Raw genomic sequence first — 17,272 nt, 5'->3', positions numbered from 1 at the left:
ATATTAGTGGTGACCCAACTATTCAGTAATCTCTGGGGCCGGGGCTGGCAGCCAGTGCACTCTTGGCCCCGCTCACAGGAAGCCCCCTGCTACCTCGCGGTGGCAGGTGTGAGCTGACCTACAAGGGGAGCCGGTTTAAAAACCAACTCCCAGCACAGACTGGCTCCTGCCAGCCACCCTGTGCTGCTGTCTCTGATACAGCAGCTCAGGGTCCCTCGTGGACAGATGGCTGCCATGGAGCAGCCTCTGTCCATGGTGAGCCTGGGCCCGCCACAGACAGAAGCTGCTCTGTGGGATGCTGGAGCAGCTTCTGTCTGCAATGAGCACAGTCCCACCGCAGACAGAGGCTACTCTACTGCAGCCTCCCCTACCTCAGCCTGTGCGCTGCTGCCTCTGATAGAGGCAGCAGTACGGGGGGGAGAGGGAAAGGAGGAGGGCGTGGGAGTCGGCTCCTGTCTGCCCTCTCCCTCCAGTTCCTTCTGTCCATGTAACTGGCATGTGCAGAATTCTGGCTTAAAAGCTGTCTCCTCGTGTGTATTGGCTTCCCCTCCCCTCGTCTTGCAGTGGGGAGGGGGAAGATGCATGTAGTAGACGGAATTAACTGATAAGCCTAGATATATCAGTTAATTCTCTAGTCGTCTATATGTTGACATCCCTAAGGCAAAGTAGAATGCAGTTAAATACTTCACTTTCTGTCCCAACAGGCCAAATTCCACGGTAGTTGTGCAGATTAATTTTAAAGCCCATATTTAGGGACAAAACTTACACTACTCCAGAGTATGCTAGGGAAGGAGCTCCATTACCTCTCAGAAAGGAGATAGAACTGCTATTTTGTTAGGTCCTGTTGAGCTGCAGCAATTTCTGAGCTTGCAAGATGGAATGAATTTTGTGTGTATGTAATTATTACTAATAGAAACTTCCTATAGAATGGGTGGAACTGTTCTGCTCCATGAATGCATCTGACCATATCCACTGTAATATAAGGCATTGCTGTGGAGATACACAAATAAACACACTCCTGGCGGGGGTTGCCAACTGTCCTAGTTTTGCCAGAAGTCTTCCAGAATCAGACTTAATTTCCTGAAGGCTACTGCAGCCAATCCAGGAGATTTTAAACTGCTAAAAGTTCATTGGCACAGCAGGGCAAAGGCAGGCTCCCTACCTGCCCTGACTCCGTGCCTCTCCTGGAGTGGCCAACAGGTCCCTGTCCTCTTACGTGGGAGGGTGGGGGTCTCATAAAGCTCCATATCCCAAGTGCTGATTCCATGATTCCATGGCTCCCATTAGCAAGGAACCTGAACCCCTTGCTTCATCCCAGTGAAAGTGAGTACAGGTGGGAAAGAGTGAGTAGAGGAATGGAATGATCAGGGGCAGGGCTTCCGAGAAAAGGCAGGAAAGGGGCATGGCCTGACAAAAGGGGTGAGGTAAGGAAGTTCGGGTTTGTCTGATTAGACAGCTGGCAACGCTACTGCCGCCTGACTACTGTGATCCATGCAATGCACAGGACTGAGTCTACAGGATTCACATGCAATGTATTATGAGTAATATGGTAGCATTGTCATGGACTAGGATCCCAATGTGCAAGGTGCTGAATGAGCACAGAACAAAAAGAAAGTGTGTCCCAAAGAGCTCACCCTAAGAAACTGTGGTTCCTGTAACAGTAAGCATGGGCTTCCTGCCACAGCAAGTCTTAAAGATGGCTAGGTATCCCCCGAGAACAGTCTGAGCCCCCGCAAACCTCCAGCAACCTTTCCTGGAATGCATCTCAATCACTTGCCTGTAAGTCTGCTCTGATGCTAGACAAACACCTTGAAAGATGAACTTGGGGACTCAACCTTTCTCAATCCCTCTACTGATTGTTTCCCAGATCCTTCCTCACCTATTGCAAAAACCTTCTAAGCTTCCCAATAACAAATTTCCTGATTCCTTTCCAGGCTAATAAAGCTCTGCCGCTATTACTAGCAAGCTATCTTAGCCGCCCCACTGCTAACTCTTCCACAACCCTCAAAGAACATGATACTATGTGGGCTACCATAATCTGCCTGTCCTTATTCACAAGGGGCCCTCTGAAATCTAGGTTACAATTTGTAGGAGATAATGTTACCGCTCCTCATTTACAATCTCACTTGTAAGAAAGAACAGGTGCTGCCACGATACTGTTGTAGCTGGAGTAGCAATACATTTACATGACAGATGTGCTAATCACCATTCCAGAGGATGTGTGTCCATGCTGCTGACAGATTCTGTTCAATAATGATCCAAAGCAGTGAGGACCAACACACGTTCATTTTCATCATCTGAGTCAGATGCTACCAGCTATAAGCGGATTTTCTTTTTAGTGTTTCAGGTTCAATACTCCATGTTGGAGTGTTGCTCTTTTAAGACTTCTGACAGCATGCTCTACCTCTTGTCTCTCCAATTTTAGACAGCACTTCAGATTCTTAAACCTGGGGTCAAGTGCTTTAGCTATTTTTAGAAATCTCACAATGGTACATTCTTTGCATTGACTCAATTCTGTTGTGACAGTGTGGCTAAAATGAACATGTGCTGGGGTCATCCTCCAAGAAATGACATGAAATATATGACAGAATGCAGGTAAAATGGAAGAGGAGACCTATAATTCTCCCCCAAGTAGTTGAGTCACAAATTTAACTAACATGTTTGGTTTTTTAATGAGCACCATCAGCAAGGAAGCATGTCCTCTGGAAAGGAAGCATGAATGGACATATGAAAGTTTAGCATATGAGGCACATTAAATACCTTGCAACACCAGCTACAAAAGTACCATGCAAACGCCTGTTCTCACTTTCAGGTGATGTTGTAAATAAGAAGCATGCAGCATTATTTCTCATAAATATAAACAAACTTGTTTGTCTTAGTGATTGGCTGAATAAGAAGCAGAACTGAGTGGACCTGTAGGGTCTAAAATTTTATTTTTGGGTTCAGTTATGTGACAAGGAAATCCACATTTTTAAGTTATACTTTCACGGGATAAAGAGATTGCACTACAGTACTTGCATGGTGTGAACAGAAAAATACTATTTCCTTTATCTTTTTACAGTGCAAATATTTGTAATAAAACAAATATAAAGTGAGTACTGTACACTTTGTAATCTGTGTAAATAAAGTCAGTACATTTTAAAATGTGGAAAAACACCCAAAATTTGTAATTACTTTCAATTGATGTTCTATTTTTTAAAAGTGTGATTAATCACAATTTTTAAAACCGTGGTTAAGTTTTTTGAGCTAACTGCTATTGAGAGCCCTATTATTTAGTTAAAGCAAAATAAAGACAATAGGTTAAAAAGCTATCATCTTTCTCATAGCGAAATCTTAAAATCTTGGCTCAGTCCTTACTCAGACAAAGCTCTCACTGATCTTAGGGAAAGTTTTGTCTGACTACAATCTTTGGGATATGGGATGTGATCTTGCTGCTTGATGCTCTCCTCAGCCCACTGCTTTGGTGGAAGCTGATAATACTCATCCCCTTGCAGGATTGGGCCATGAACTCCAGCATCTACTATCTCAGACCAAAGAATCCTCTATACTTTCATTATTACATCACTCTCTTCTGCCTGCCTGTCTCAGAAATGCACTTCCTGCAAAGTATACATTTAGGGTGCGTCTAGACTGGCAAGATTTTGCGCAAAAACTTGCCAGCTGTCTACACTGGCCACTTGAATTTGCTCAAGAGCACTGACTTTGTAATGTACAAAATCAGTGCTTCTTGCGCAAATACTTTCATGCTCCTGCTCAGGGATAAGCCCCCTTGCGCAAGAATACTTGCGCAAGAGGGCCAGTGTAGACAAGCACCTTAATTTTTTGCGCAAGAAAGTCCGATGGCTAAAATGGCCATCGGAACTTTCTCGCACAAAAGCGCATCTAGATTGGCATGGATGCTTTTGCGCAAAAGCACTTTTTGCGCAAAAGCATCCGTGCCAATCTAGATGCTCTTTTGCGGAAATACTTTTAACGGAAAAACTTTTCAGTTAAAAGTATTTCTGCAAAATCATGCCAGTCTAGATGCAGCCTTATAGTCTACCCTTTTCAGTGAAGTCCTGGGGTGTTTTGCACAAAAGGTTGAGGGAACAGGATGACCTTTAGTTTCTTGGTAAAGGACATTTGTTCCTTTTCATGACAGAGTGTGCTAGCTACATGGGACAGAACATTTCTGTGCCTTAAGAACTGATTTGGGTGCTCAAATATGTGCACCTGAGAACTTAGATGCTGGTTGCCAATGATGACTAATGACTGGGAGATGGATGAGTCCCAGCTGCACCAAGTTAAGAACTTATCAAGGCAAAGGAAAACTTTATACAAGGTATAGCAGAAGCTTAACTGAGTGAGTAGGGGGTGTAAGTTGTGAGTAGTGTTGACTCTGCTGGTGACCCAGGACAACCTGAGGTATGTTCATGGTTTATTTTTGCTCTGGTTCTTTTCCCCCAAAATTGGGCAGGGAGAGAAGAAATAATTAATCCTCTTCTTTCTGTTATAGACTGGAAAACCTATTGTTTGTTATGCAGTGACCCAGCTGTTGAGGCCCTTTGAGTATTGACAAAAACAAGGCAGTAAAACATGAGTTAAGAGTCAAAGGGAGGTAAGGGTGGCTTAATAGTTAAAGTGCTCCCTTCAGATAATGCCTTTATATTGCTTTGGAGTAGTAGGTCAGGGCCTCCCCATTTTCTGTAGTTAACATAGCTTCTTGCAAAGTTGTGTCTTAGTAAAATGTAAGGGTGGCAACTAGTAATCCTAGTTTTGTCATGGCAACAAAACTAGGATGCTAGTGCCTGGTCTGCCCCTCTTGTGTGGGAGGTGATAACCATGCCTTGAGTCATATGGGAGTTACTATTTCCCCACTTTTTCTTTTCTTGTAATACTTTAGCATCCTCTTAATGTCAGTGGAGGAGGAATTTTGTTTAAAATCCCAGCCCAATAGTGGACATGATGCTTCTGAATTTGGAGAACTGTTTTTTTTAATACATTTACTGTCTGCTCCTTTACAAGAAGACCCTACAGCTGTAAGCTGCTGTTATTGCAGAATGATCAATATGGCTTCTCCCCACCCCCAATTCAAAAAGCTTTGTATTTGGCTGTCCAGCAGTGATACAAATGAACTTGTAGCTAAGGCTGGAAGGATCTAATGCATTTCATGTGTGACAAGTACACCCATACTTCTCTCCATGCCCCCTCCCCCCCCATGCCACAGCTCTGCTTGTAGCTATTTTTTCAGCACAACTGGGTTCATCCTTGTGCCTCCTGTTCTTTTTGATATTGAACTTTTTTTTAACCTTTGTGGTGTATGTGTATGTGTATGGTGTGTGTTTTTGCATCTGCCTCCTCCTTTGGATTCTCTGCCTTGTCAGATCAGATTTTCTTAAGATTCTTTTACGTTACCAAGCTGGATTGAGAATTATATTCTTGCTCAAAATTGTAGCTGAAAGAACTTTTTATTTAAACATGAGTTGCTAGGGAATAAGGTTGGCTACTATCTCAGGTGGTTGGGGTTGGTTCCAGGTCCTCAGTCAATGGAACACATGCTCATTACTATAAATACACAGTGATATTCAAAAGCCAGACAGCATGGCCTGGATAAAAAACAGGAAAATACAGTCAAGAATTTGGGTGCTTTGCATATATATGTCATCTTATGGGTAGAGGACAGGAACAGCATACCAAGCTAAATCTTTTGAGGTATTGGGCACTGCAGCCACACTTCCCTGTGATGCAGAAAGAAGCTGAGTACACATGAGGATTTGACCCCAAATTATAAGGGTCTCAAAGACCACTTGGGCTATCCAGAGCGAGAGTTCAGTGCATAATTGCTGCTAATATATCTTGTTTTTTAGATGCATGGTGCCACCACATCAATCTTCTTAAAGAGCCTATTCCTATGCCTAATTTCTCTCATGGCAATTAGGAACTTATACTTGTATTTGTCTTAAATGTTTCCTGGTTCTCTTATTGTTGAGGCTCTCACTATTTGCGTATTTATAGAACCATAGCTTATTCCTATTCTAAATGGATCCCTCTGTACCAATACATTGTAGTAACTATTGGCAGAGATACCATCTCTGATGGACACCAATTTCTCTGATCTTATAAAAATAGCAAAACAGTTTTCTCTTCTCCTTCCTCCCCTTTTTAACCACAGTCTGGATTCACAGTCAATTCGGTCTGACACTAATGACACACTGGGCAGGAGGCGGTTTGTGTTCCCACTCCCTCTTTCATTGGTCTGCTTCAGTGACTGATATGCTGCCTATGCTTTAACAAAGAGTACACAACAATTTCCCGTTAACCTGGGATAAATCCTAGTGTCCCTAGGGTGAGATTGCTAAACAGCAGAGCTAATGGGCTGGGGAAGCTATTCCTTTGTTTACTCATTTAAAGAAAAATGCTTTCGCTGCCTTCATTGGTTATGGCTTGAGAGTGCACTGGGCAAAAAACTTGTATTCAGTTTAATTGTTGGAAATGTTCATGCATTGTTCCTGGAAGTTGCATGGAGACTACTGAACTTAACAAACCATTAAACTTGTATAACTGGAAGAGAGGTGCTTTTGTATGTATGTATGCTGTCTGTGAACACTTTGTAAAAAGTACCTGCTATTTGGAATGATCTGGTCCATTTTCAAAATGAGAGTACTGCTCAGTACTTTAAGGAGCCTTTGTCCTAAGACCTATTTCGTTGGGGTGACTTAGCAATGTCCTGGGGGGTGTGTGTGTGGGGGGGGGGGGGGGGGAGATGATTTTCTTTAGAGGCAGAGAAACATTTCTCCTCCTCTTTAGGTTGCTAGTGGTATTTTGGTGGCTCTCAAACTGTGGGTTGGATCCCATTTTAGTGGGGTTGGCAGGGTCTGCATTAGACTTGCTGGGATACAGGGCTGAGGGGAAAGCCTGAGATTCACCTCCACGTGGGGCAGTAGGGCTCAGGCTCAGACTCTGACCACTTCTCCCCCACCCAGGGTCAAAGAGGGTCATGGAACAGTGAAGCTTGAGAACCCCAGAGATACGTTCTCCCATAACATACGGTATCTGTGACAGTTTAGCATCTCTACTCTAGCTTTGGCCGATTTATTTTTTTTTCCCTCTAAAGGTGCTAAGCCATGTCCCTTGCTGGTGCTCAGCCCCTCTACATATGTATGTATGTCTATATTATATGAAAACAACTGGTCAAATGCCTGATAGTTTCCTGAAAGAGGTAATTTTAAGTACTGCATTCCTTGTCCTGAATGCAGACACAAAGTAGAAAGTGCACTCTGCTGCCTTCCATTGTCACTTTTTTTTTTCAGTTGTAGCCATGTCCAGCCCAGTTGGGGCATATGTTTAAAAAACAAAAATCACTGCCTCCAACATTTGAGATATCAGTGAATGAGGAGTGAGCGCATGACACTATAGGCACTGGTTTTACACAACCTCTGTCATGTAGACTCCATGCTATTGTTCCGGTACCAGCTTTATTAATTGGCATTCTCACAGCCGTGTCTGAGGGAAACTGGTGGAGAAGTGGGACAAAACCAAAATGGAAACAGTGGAACAAAACACAATGGAGTGAGTAGTTATGAAAAGTGTTTTGGGCTCTGAGGCTACGGTTACACTGCTTTTTCCCCTCCCCCCTCCCCATATAGATACCCATTTTTCACAAGACTCTGTAAACCTCGATTTATGAGGAATAAAGGGTCTTACAAAAGAGGTTTTTTTTCCAATGTTTGGCCCCGTCTACACGGGACCAAATAGCAGCAAAACCTCTTCCTCAAAAAGAATCAGAAGATACGCAAATAGCGCTCGCATTTGCATGTCGTCTTCTGGGGAAAAAAAACCCCAGCAGTGTAGCTGTAGAGAGAGAAATTCCACAATAGTAAAGTATAGGACACCTCTGCATGGTCTCTGACAGTGTCACCAGCTGCTTGGTAAAGCAATTAATTGATCCTGCTACAGACATGCCCTATTAATTACACATAAAATAGTTTTCTTGTGAGTAACACTCAGAGGGTTCAGCTGACGTTTGCTGAATACATTTAATTCTTCCTTCCTTTGGAAATAGGGATGCCAACATAAACAGCTCTTCCTTTAACATGAGCGTCTTAGCGAGCAGAGAACTGAACATTCCATTATGGCCAGAGCAACCTTCTGCTATCTGTCCCCTTCTATGCTCTTTGGGAGGGTTGGAAGAATGATTTGGTGTATGTATATGATCATAGATCCACTGGCTGTACTTTCCCCAAAACCCCTCTCGTTATTTTCACTTGTCCAGCCTTCCCACTAAGCAAGCTTCTGACAAGAGTATTTCACAGTTCTCAATAAGTCTGTTTTCACACCACCCTTGTGAGGTAGGGAAGTGCTAGTGTCTCCATCTGTCAAAGAGGAATAATGCGTGTCAGAGTCTAAATGATGTGACCAAGGTCAGACAGGAAAACTGTTCAAGAGCAGGGACTCGAACCCAGATCTAGTAAGTCCTAGTCTACTATTCAAATCTCTGGAACAATTTTTCTCGTATAGTTCTTTAGAGAGGCTCCTTTTTTTTACTTTCCATCCGTGCTATAACTACTAAACATACTGGCTACGTCTAGATTGCATCCCTTTTCTGTAAAAGGGATGCAAATTAGATGTATCGCAATTGCTAATGAAGCGGGGATTTAAATCTCCCCCGCTTCATTAGCATAAACATGGCTGCCGCTTTTTTTCAGCTCGGAGCTTTGCCGGAAAAAAGCGTCAGTCTAGACGCGGATCTTTCGGAAAATAAAGCCTTTTCCGAAAGATTCCTTATTTTAAGAGGGATAAGGGATCGTTCGGAAAAGGCTTTATTTTCCAAAAGATCCGCGTCTAGACTGGCGTTTTTTTCCGGCAAAGCTCCGAGCCGAAAAAAAGCGGCAGCCATTTTTATGCTAATGGAGCAGGGGAGATTTAAATCCCCGCTTCATTAGCAATTGCGATACGTCTAATTTGCATCCCTTTTAGGAAAAAGGGATGCAATCTAGACGTAGCCACTCTGTGAGACCCAGAAGTGCAGGCAAGCCCTTGTGCTAGTTAAGAAAATCCCACCTCCCCACAATACAGTGTTTGGACCTTCTGTACCAAAGGATTTTGGTTTGAATACTTAGCTCAGGTACAAGGGCAAATATCACCATACTTCATAAGACTATGTACCACTGAAGGCCCACCTAAAGTAAGTCCTACTAGAGGTTAAGTGCTGTGCTAACCTTTTGCTGGTCTTCTGCTGAGGGGGAAATGTCATTCTAGAAGCACAAAAGCAAGTATTATAAAAACTAAATTGTAAAGGAATTTATGTTAAGCAAAGATGGGAATAGACTTGCATTCCTATTATGTTGCCATTTTTCTTTTTGTAACTACGGGGGAGGGGAAGCAGGTAAAAACTGACAAAGTTCAATATATTTGACCTATTTTATGCAGAAACTCTTCACTTGTGATATCCCATAGACTCACTGAAGCTGGTAAAGGCTGAAATTCAATCTCTTCTTACAGCAGTCACACTCATAGTGGCTATGATGAGAATTATATCCCAAAGGAAATTCACTTTCAAAAGCATCTGCTTAGATTTCTCTCTTAAGGAATGCCATACTGCATGGCAAAAAAAATGAACCACAGCCGTCTCTTGTTTGGGGACTAGAAAAAAGACAGTTGTTCTTTCCTTCTATCCAGTCTGTTCATCAAAACTATAGAAAGAATAACTATATGACCAATAACTGTGTTCCTAAATGCACAGACTTGTGATGGAACTGATGACTACTGGTATTGCACAGTCTGAAAGGAAGAGATCTATCCTCTATGGACTTCTGATTTATTTTGATTTGAACCCAGACACTTCTTGATGTAACTATCAGTCAAGCTTTTAATAGTCTTTTTCCCCCTCCCCTTTCAGTTATACTGTCTGAGGACCCCTTGCAGAGCAACTTTGGCTCAGATGGGAAGATATTAATGCAGTCTTTGTCCTTTCAGGGAGAGACTCCTAGCAGAAGGTCAAAACCCTCACCATGAAATCTCTCCTTATTTGTCTAGCATGTAGCCATATCTCTGCTCCCTTCCAGGAGAAAATGGCAGTAAGACTTTTCTAGTACTAACTTTGCTTCATCTAACATTTTTGCATATTACAGAACCAAAAAAGTGTATTACGGATTTTACAACTGCATAGCCAGAATCAGATTACGATCTGTTACTTTGAATTCAAACAAGTGTAACTCCATTGACCTCAATATTATTACTCTAGATCTTCATCATTGTAATCCGAATCTGTCTCTAGTTCTCTAACTTCTTTTCAGAAACTTTCATTAAAAATAAACTTTAACTGACATAATGCTGATGTTTATTTGACCTGTTTGAAATAAAGATGAAATAACCAGTTGTTTTTATTTAAAGACTGCTGCTTTTTATACCAAAAGATTGCAACTTGTACTAACCATTCATTTAAAAAAAACTCGACTGTTTGCCCTCTTTAAATTCAAATTAAAATATTGATATTTATAATAATCTAAAATGCCAGCATACCCAGGAAAGGTCTTGTGTGACAGATTTAATTGCATTTTTACTCCACATCTTTAAACAGCATGATTTACTCCCAGTCCAGGGACATACAAAGTAAGCGAGGCATGCATTTAACTATTTTAAGGCTAATTTAAACTCCTAACAGCTGGTTTAAAATGGTAAATTATTTGGGGAACTCACTTTTCCTGTTGTCTACTTGTCATTGATGTGAAGCTTCTGCAAGGATTGAAATTTTTTCCCCCTAAAAGATTTAGATTGTTCTACACCCTTCTTAATGCGAAGCTACGATAGGTTAAAAACCATAGTAATTCTGAGATTTAATAAAGAGCATTGGTAATTTTGTCTTAAATGCCTGATTGCTGGAACCTAGGGGTCTGGTTTCAGAGTCTGAGTGCTTGAATTGGCTACTGATTTCTGTGGGAGTTGCTTTGCTTAACATCCTGCAAGATCTGACCCTAGCTAAAAGGAAATCATAATTAAAGCATTTTACAGGTGGGATCTCCCTAGTCTGGCACCCTCGGGACCCGAACTATGAAGTTTTGCGGGAGCAGGAGAGGTTAAGGCTCCTCTCCTGGATGTTGGTCCTGCTCCCAGTTGCTGGGCTGCTGCCCCTAAACCTACTGGCGTTGTGCTCCTGGCCAGTGCCAGAGCAGTGCTCCTCACCACTGGGGTGCTAGTCTGGGCTGCTCGGCCAGTCACCAGAATGGCTTCTCCATTTCCAACTGTGCTGGCCCCTGCCAGCCCCACTACCTCCGGCCCAGGTAGGGCAGAGCTCCCAGGCACTGGCCCTGCTGCCTTTGGCCCAGGAGGAATTGCATTCCTGGATAGGGCTGGACTCCCCACCACTGGCCCCATTCAAGGCTGTGCTTCCCACTGTGCCGGCTCCACCACTAGTCCAACCCCTGAACCTGGTCAGCTGAAGCTTTCTGGTCCAGCTGGACCACGTTTGTTGCTGGACCACTGAGTCCTAGATTTCAGAGGTTTAACCTGTATCAGTCATAGCAGAAAAAAGGTCATTTCCTCCCTTTTGGACAAACTTTTACCTGGCCTCTAATGCTGCACACACCAATTCTAGACACTCCCTTGTAAATCAGGTGTGTACCTCATGACTGACTGCCCATATGCCTGTGAATGTGGAGTCCTCATTGAGGCTGTGACTGAATGTGTCTGTAAGACCTTGTCTACCCTACCATGCTAAAATGATGTAAGTTACACTACTCCAGCTTTGTAAATAAGGTAGCTGGAGTCAGCATAGTTTAGGATAACTGATGTCTGCTCCATGCAATATTGATGGGAAATGCTCTCATCGATTTACCTTAATCTTCTTGTTCTTATGGGGTGCTGGAGTGGACCAGAGGTCAATTTGGGGTCAATTTGAGTCTAGTGCTGCATGGATCACAGCAACATCAATCCCTGGTAAATGTAGACGTTACCTTAGTAAAACGAGGAATGCAACACTCAAGCCAGTGTCATTTCAAGCGCCCTTAAGCGCACAATCCAATTTTCTTCCTGTTTTGAGCATGCTGATGTGCATGGAGTTGCTTTCTATTATTAGTGATGGTATTTTTCACTACTTTTGAGACTCTCATTAGGTTTTTTTTGAGTGCTGTATTTGATTTGTGACTCCCTGAATTAAAACCTTGTTGCCACTGTATTGAAGCCAGGAAAGGGAAAACATCAGATCCTTCTTTGCTGCGCAAAGCATGTCTCCTTAGCCCCAAAAACTAAAAGTGGGGACAAAAATAAGACAGACTATGCTGTCACAGAGCAATGTATGATTATATTTGATGTTGGGGCAACCCAGCATATGTGATGCAGCCTCAAGCTGTGCCTGGTATTTGAGCGATATGTGTTGAATTATAGATTAGAGAACTGGAGCTCTCTATAAATTACTGACTAAAATGCCACTGAATGATATAAGGGTTTATGCAGAACGTGAGCAGATGCACCCATGGAAGGGATGGAACGGCTAATGTAAACCGGCACTGCTGTGTATGGAAAGGGTGTGCATGTGAAACTAGGTTAGGCAAAGAAGTCTGGACTGAATATTCATCTAGTTTTTTCCCCAAAAAGACTTCCTTGGGTCAGACTTTAGTTTAATCAGAATTAGGTTGCCTTTTTTTTTTTTTTTAGCACCACTGCCGAAAATACCCCGGAGAAACCTGAGAAGAAGAGGTGTTGTTGAAAAGCAGGGCAGTGAGGAGAAAATTTTGTAAATGAGGTGGAGAAGGAAACTGAGCAGCACCTTTTTATTGTGAGCCATTTCTATAGGCTTTGTCTCCACTTCAAAGTTTAAAGCACAGCTGTGCTTTAAACTTTGAACGCAGTACCGTGGTCACGGCAGGAATGCTGGGAGGGAGGGGCCCTGTTATGGGTGGTGGTCACGTCTGAAAATCTGTCAGTGGTTGAACAACAGCCACTTCTCCCTTCCTAAGTCACTGAGATTCTCTGGCAATACTGTTTGGGGTGGTGTTAGGTGGGCATAGGTAGCATGCTAGCTGAAGTTCATACAGGCTTCCTCTCTAGCTGGAGTGCTGGTTTTCCAACAATTCTTGTTATTAGCAACACCATCACACACTGGCAGATGCCGGATGTGGCAACTGCCTTGCTTGAAACTCTTTGGCTTTGCTTTTGAGACTATTGGGGAAACAACAGATGCTACAGGTCGAACCTCTCATCTGGGATTCCCAGGTCTGGCAACATCCATGGTCCAGTAGGACAACGGATGTTGCTGGACCAGAGACACCTGGTGGAAGGCCAGAGGCAGGAGCCCCAGGGGAGCCGGTGGCAGGGTGGCTGGAATGCCAGCTGGCTGCAGTGGGGCCAGGAGCCTCAGTGGTAGGACTGTGTGCTGCTGTAGCAGGGCTGGTAGGGTCAGGAGCCTGCTGCCCTGCTAGGGCTGGCAGAGTTGGGAACCCTGGTAGCTGAGCAGTGGTCTGCAGCAGGAGCGGGAGTCCTGGCCGCAGTCCCACAGGCTGGCGGGTCTGATACTCCTGCAGCAGGGCTGGGAGCAGTGGCGGTGGGGCAGTGGTTTCCTGTGGCAGAGCTGAAAGCCCTAGTGGCAGGAGAATGGCTGCTGTGGCAGGGGCTGGTGGTAGGTGGGGAGCCAATCGGGAGGCCTGGCCAGGAGCAGAGCTGGGCTGAAGGGCCGGTGTCAGGGCGACCATAAATGACATGCCCTTGTCTGGCAAAATCCCTCCTTGGGGACCACTCAGGTCCTGAGGGTGCTGGACCAGGGAAGTTCAACCTGTAGTACCCTATTGTAGTGGTGCCCAACCTTAGGACACAGAAGGGCCACATAAACCTAAGCACAACCTCGTGTTTCTACTTATTAAAATAAGATTTAGGCACCTGTATTGATTTATAATTTAGCTTGCTTCATGTGTGTTAGCACTGTACATAGTAACAACCTATCTAGTTAAAAACAAACAAAGGATCCAGGGCATAAAATGTCTCAGAATTGCAGAAAACGGGTGGTGACAGGAATAATAAAGAGAACACAGCGCTAATGAATTCACAGGCGTTGGGGTCTTATGAAATGCTCTGGTGGCCTGTGTATGGCCCACAACTCTTAGTATGGACATCTTTTTTACTGTGTGACACCCTCCATTCAAGGCGAACAGCATACAGAATACTACAACTGGAAGGGACATGGAGAAGTTGAGTCCAATCCCCTGCCCTCAAGACAGGACCAAGCACCATCTAGAATCATCCTTGACAGATGTTTGGCTAACCTGCTCTTAAATATCTCCAAGGATGGAGATTCCAGTCTTCTTAGGCAATTTATTCCAGAGTTTAACCACCCTGACAGTTAGGAAGTTTCTTCTAATTTCCAGACTAAATTTCCTTTGCTGCAATTTAAGCCCATTGCTTGTTTTAGGAGGAGATTAAGGAGAATACTTTTCTCTCTCCTCCTTGTAACACCATTTTAGGTACTTGAAAGCTGTTACCATGTCCCCTCTCAAGCTTCTCTTTTCCAGAAAAAACAAATCCAAGTCTTTTCAATATCAGTCTTTTCCTATGGAAATACAGCAACTTCTTCCTCTAGGCAAATTTTGCTTTGTATAAGCCTTTATCACACACTTCTGTGACCTATTTATACATGTCTGTTTTATGGGGTGTTTGTTCCCTTGTGAGCTTGTTACAGAAAAAGTGCTAAAATGTAATTCTTTCGTTGATCAGCATGTTTTATAGGGTGTATTTTAGTATCGAACTGATGGCTTTGCAAACAAATTTAAAAAATCCTATATATTGGAGAAGCACCCCACATTGCTTGGTATTGGATATTGAGGCTTACATAGTCAGATTAATTCTGCTTTTTATGAAGTATTTCAAAAATTGCATGTTATTTCAAGATGTACTTCATTTTGCAGAAAAGTTTTAATTAAAAGGATTCAAATTGCCCCTTGTCAAGCATCTGAGCTTTTTTAAAATTTCTATTCCTATTCCAGGATAAAGGGTGTATGTGTGTACATATATATTTGAAAAAAACAAAACAAAAAGGCAATGTGAAACCTTTACCTCTTTAAGATGTGAGTATTGTATAGATCTTCCTCTCTCTGTTCTTCTCCCCCTGTCCCACACTCTTTTAAACGGTATCTACTGTAAAGCTTTTCTTACAGGTCCAAGATTTGTCAAGGAGTCTCCTCCAGCGTTTGCACTGATTTGTGGGATAGATGGTAGGGATATTTGGGCAGTGAGTCTTTCCAAATTACACTTGATCACTGCTGCATCATTTTACTAGAGCATCTCAGCTCCACTAGCTTTACAGGTTTCATCCTTCTACACAATATGGTAGTTCTGGCCTTTATGAAATTCTCAATTATAAACACACACTTTTTTTCTACTCTGTGGACCTCACCAAAAACTCACTAAGTCTAACAGCCATTGGATTAGGGACTATTTTACTATAGTGTATGCTGTATGAATGCTTTCAACTCTACTTTGTGTGCATTGTAAGAATGTTAAATATCGATTAGTGTACTAGTCGAGGAGTCGATGGAATTTCCATTGACTACTCGATAGGCACTTCCGCATTCCTCCTTTGAAATGTACAAGAGCCTCAACGGGGGTTCTTCTGCATTTCAAAGTTGGAACTCCGTGTGCAACCTGGGCCAGTGGGAAGTCCCACTGATTCCGGGCTCCATGCGGGTAATTCCAGAGTCAGCTGGCCGTGGGCTGCACGCAACGTGCCAGCTTTGAAATGTAGACGAGTCCCCAGCAGGGGCTCCTGTGCATTTAAAGCAGAAGTGCCTGCATGGAGCCTGTGGTCAGCAGGGGACTCAGAGTGCCCCATTGATTCCCAGGCTCCCTGCAGCGCTGCCGCTTTCAAATGCTGTGTGGAGCCGGGATCAGCTGGGGACTCCTCAGCTGATCCCAGGCTCTGTGTGACATTCAAAGTGGGAGTGCTGCACAGAGCCTGGGATCACCTGGGGACTGCCCAGATGACTCTAGGTTCCACAAAAATGGTGCACGGATCCCAGGATCAGCTGTGTCATGCTGCTCCTTGTGCCATGGCGTTTCAAAGTGGCAGCGCTGCACAGAGCCTGTACCCCGGGCTTCGTGCAGCACTGCCGCTTTGACGTATCCATCTCCTCCCCACAGCCCCTTTGCTGCCTGATAGAGACAGCAAGGGGAGGGAAGTGACTAATTGACTAGACTATCCGATAAGCAAATGCTTATCGGATAGTCAACTAGTCCTTAACATCCTTAGGGCACTGCAGTTCATGGTACCCAGTATAAGTCTGGCTCCTAGTCGTTCTCAAATTTGTGGCTATACGCCTTTGTGCATGAAGTTTTGTTAACTGAGGAAAAACAAGTTCAAGAGACCCTGCTGGCTTGTAATTAAGGACAATAGTGCACTCAGTCTCATTTGTGGAATAGGGTTCTGACAACTCTTCTGGCAAGTTTATGGCAACCAAATACAAACATTAAACTGAAGTTCAAACTCCTAGGCTGCGTCTAGACTGGCATGATTTTCCGCAAATGCTTTTAACGGAAAAGTTTTTCCGTTAAAAGCATTTGTGGAAAAGAGCATCTAGATTGGCACGGACGCTTTTCCGCAAAAGCACTTTTTGTGGAAAAGCGTCCTTGCCAATCTAGATGCGGTTTTGTGCAGGAAAGCCCTGATCGCCATTTTCGCCATTGGGGCTTTTTTGCGCAAAACAGTTTTCAGCTGTCTACACTGGCCCTTTTGCGCAAAAGCATTTCCGGAAAAGGGCTTTTGCCCAAACGGGAGCAGCATAGTATTTGCGCAAGAAGCACTGATTTCAGAGAGTAGACAGTGTTTTTGCGCAAAATCAAGCGGCCAGTGTAGACAGCTGGCAAGTTTTTCCGCAAAAGCATGTGCTTTTGCGGAAAAACTTGCCAGTCTAGACACAGCCCTACAGTTTTGAAATCCTAATTTAGCAATGAGAGAACAGAACCCAAAGGGAATAGGCTAGGCTGAAGCTGTTCATCACCCATATACTAATAAATAGTTATCACTGAAATGGCAACTTTGTCATAAAAATTTACATTATCAGTTTATAAACAAAACTAAGCCATGCTGCAAATACACTGACAGAACAACTTTCTTAGGCACACTGTCTATAGAAATCAATTATTTGAATACATTTGTTGTCTTTGCTTTTTACAGTAATTCTTTCTATTCCTTACAACACTGTTTTAACGCACTGCTGGTTGGTTTGTGTCTCTGCAGTTAGAAATGTTAATGCAAAGTATCTAGCCTGCAATCATGCCTCGATATTGGTGGAAGTTGTTTTTTTTTCCACAG

At 43.4% G+C, this 17,272-nt stretch overlaps 1 protein-coding gene and 1 long non-coding RNA gene across 3 annotated transcripts in view; one reads left to right on the top strand and one right to left on the bottom strand.

Annotated features, from left to right (window-relative positions):
- BEAN1 (brain expressed associated with NEDD4 1) overlaps positions 1–17,272 on the bottom strand; it is a 116,506-nt gene that overhangs the window by 75,902 nt on the left and 23,332 nt on the right. The window lies entirely within an intron of this gene.
- LOC112547007 (uncharacterized) overlaps positions 3,896–17,272 on the top strand; it is a 251,419-nt gene continuing 238,042 nt past the window's right edge. The window contains exon 1 of the long non-coding RNA XR_012906677.1: positions 3,896–4,404. This is a non-coding gene — a long non-coding RNA (uncharacterized LOC112547007). The remainder of the gene's footprint in view (positions 4,405–17,272) is intronic.

This window comes from Pelodiscus sinensis, chromosome 12, assembly GCF_049634645.1.
Source record: "Pelodiscus sinensis isolate JC-2024 chromosome 12, ASM4963464v1, whole genome shotgun sequence".
NCBI lineage: Eukaryota > Metazoa > Chordata > Testudines > Trionychidae > Pelodiscus > Pelodiscus sinensis.
The sequence above is the reverse complement of the archived record's forward strand: the minus strand, read 5'-3'. Positions and strand labels throughout refer to the sequence as shown.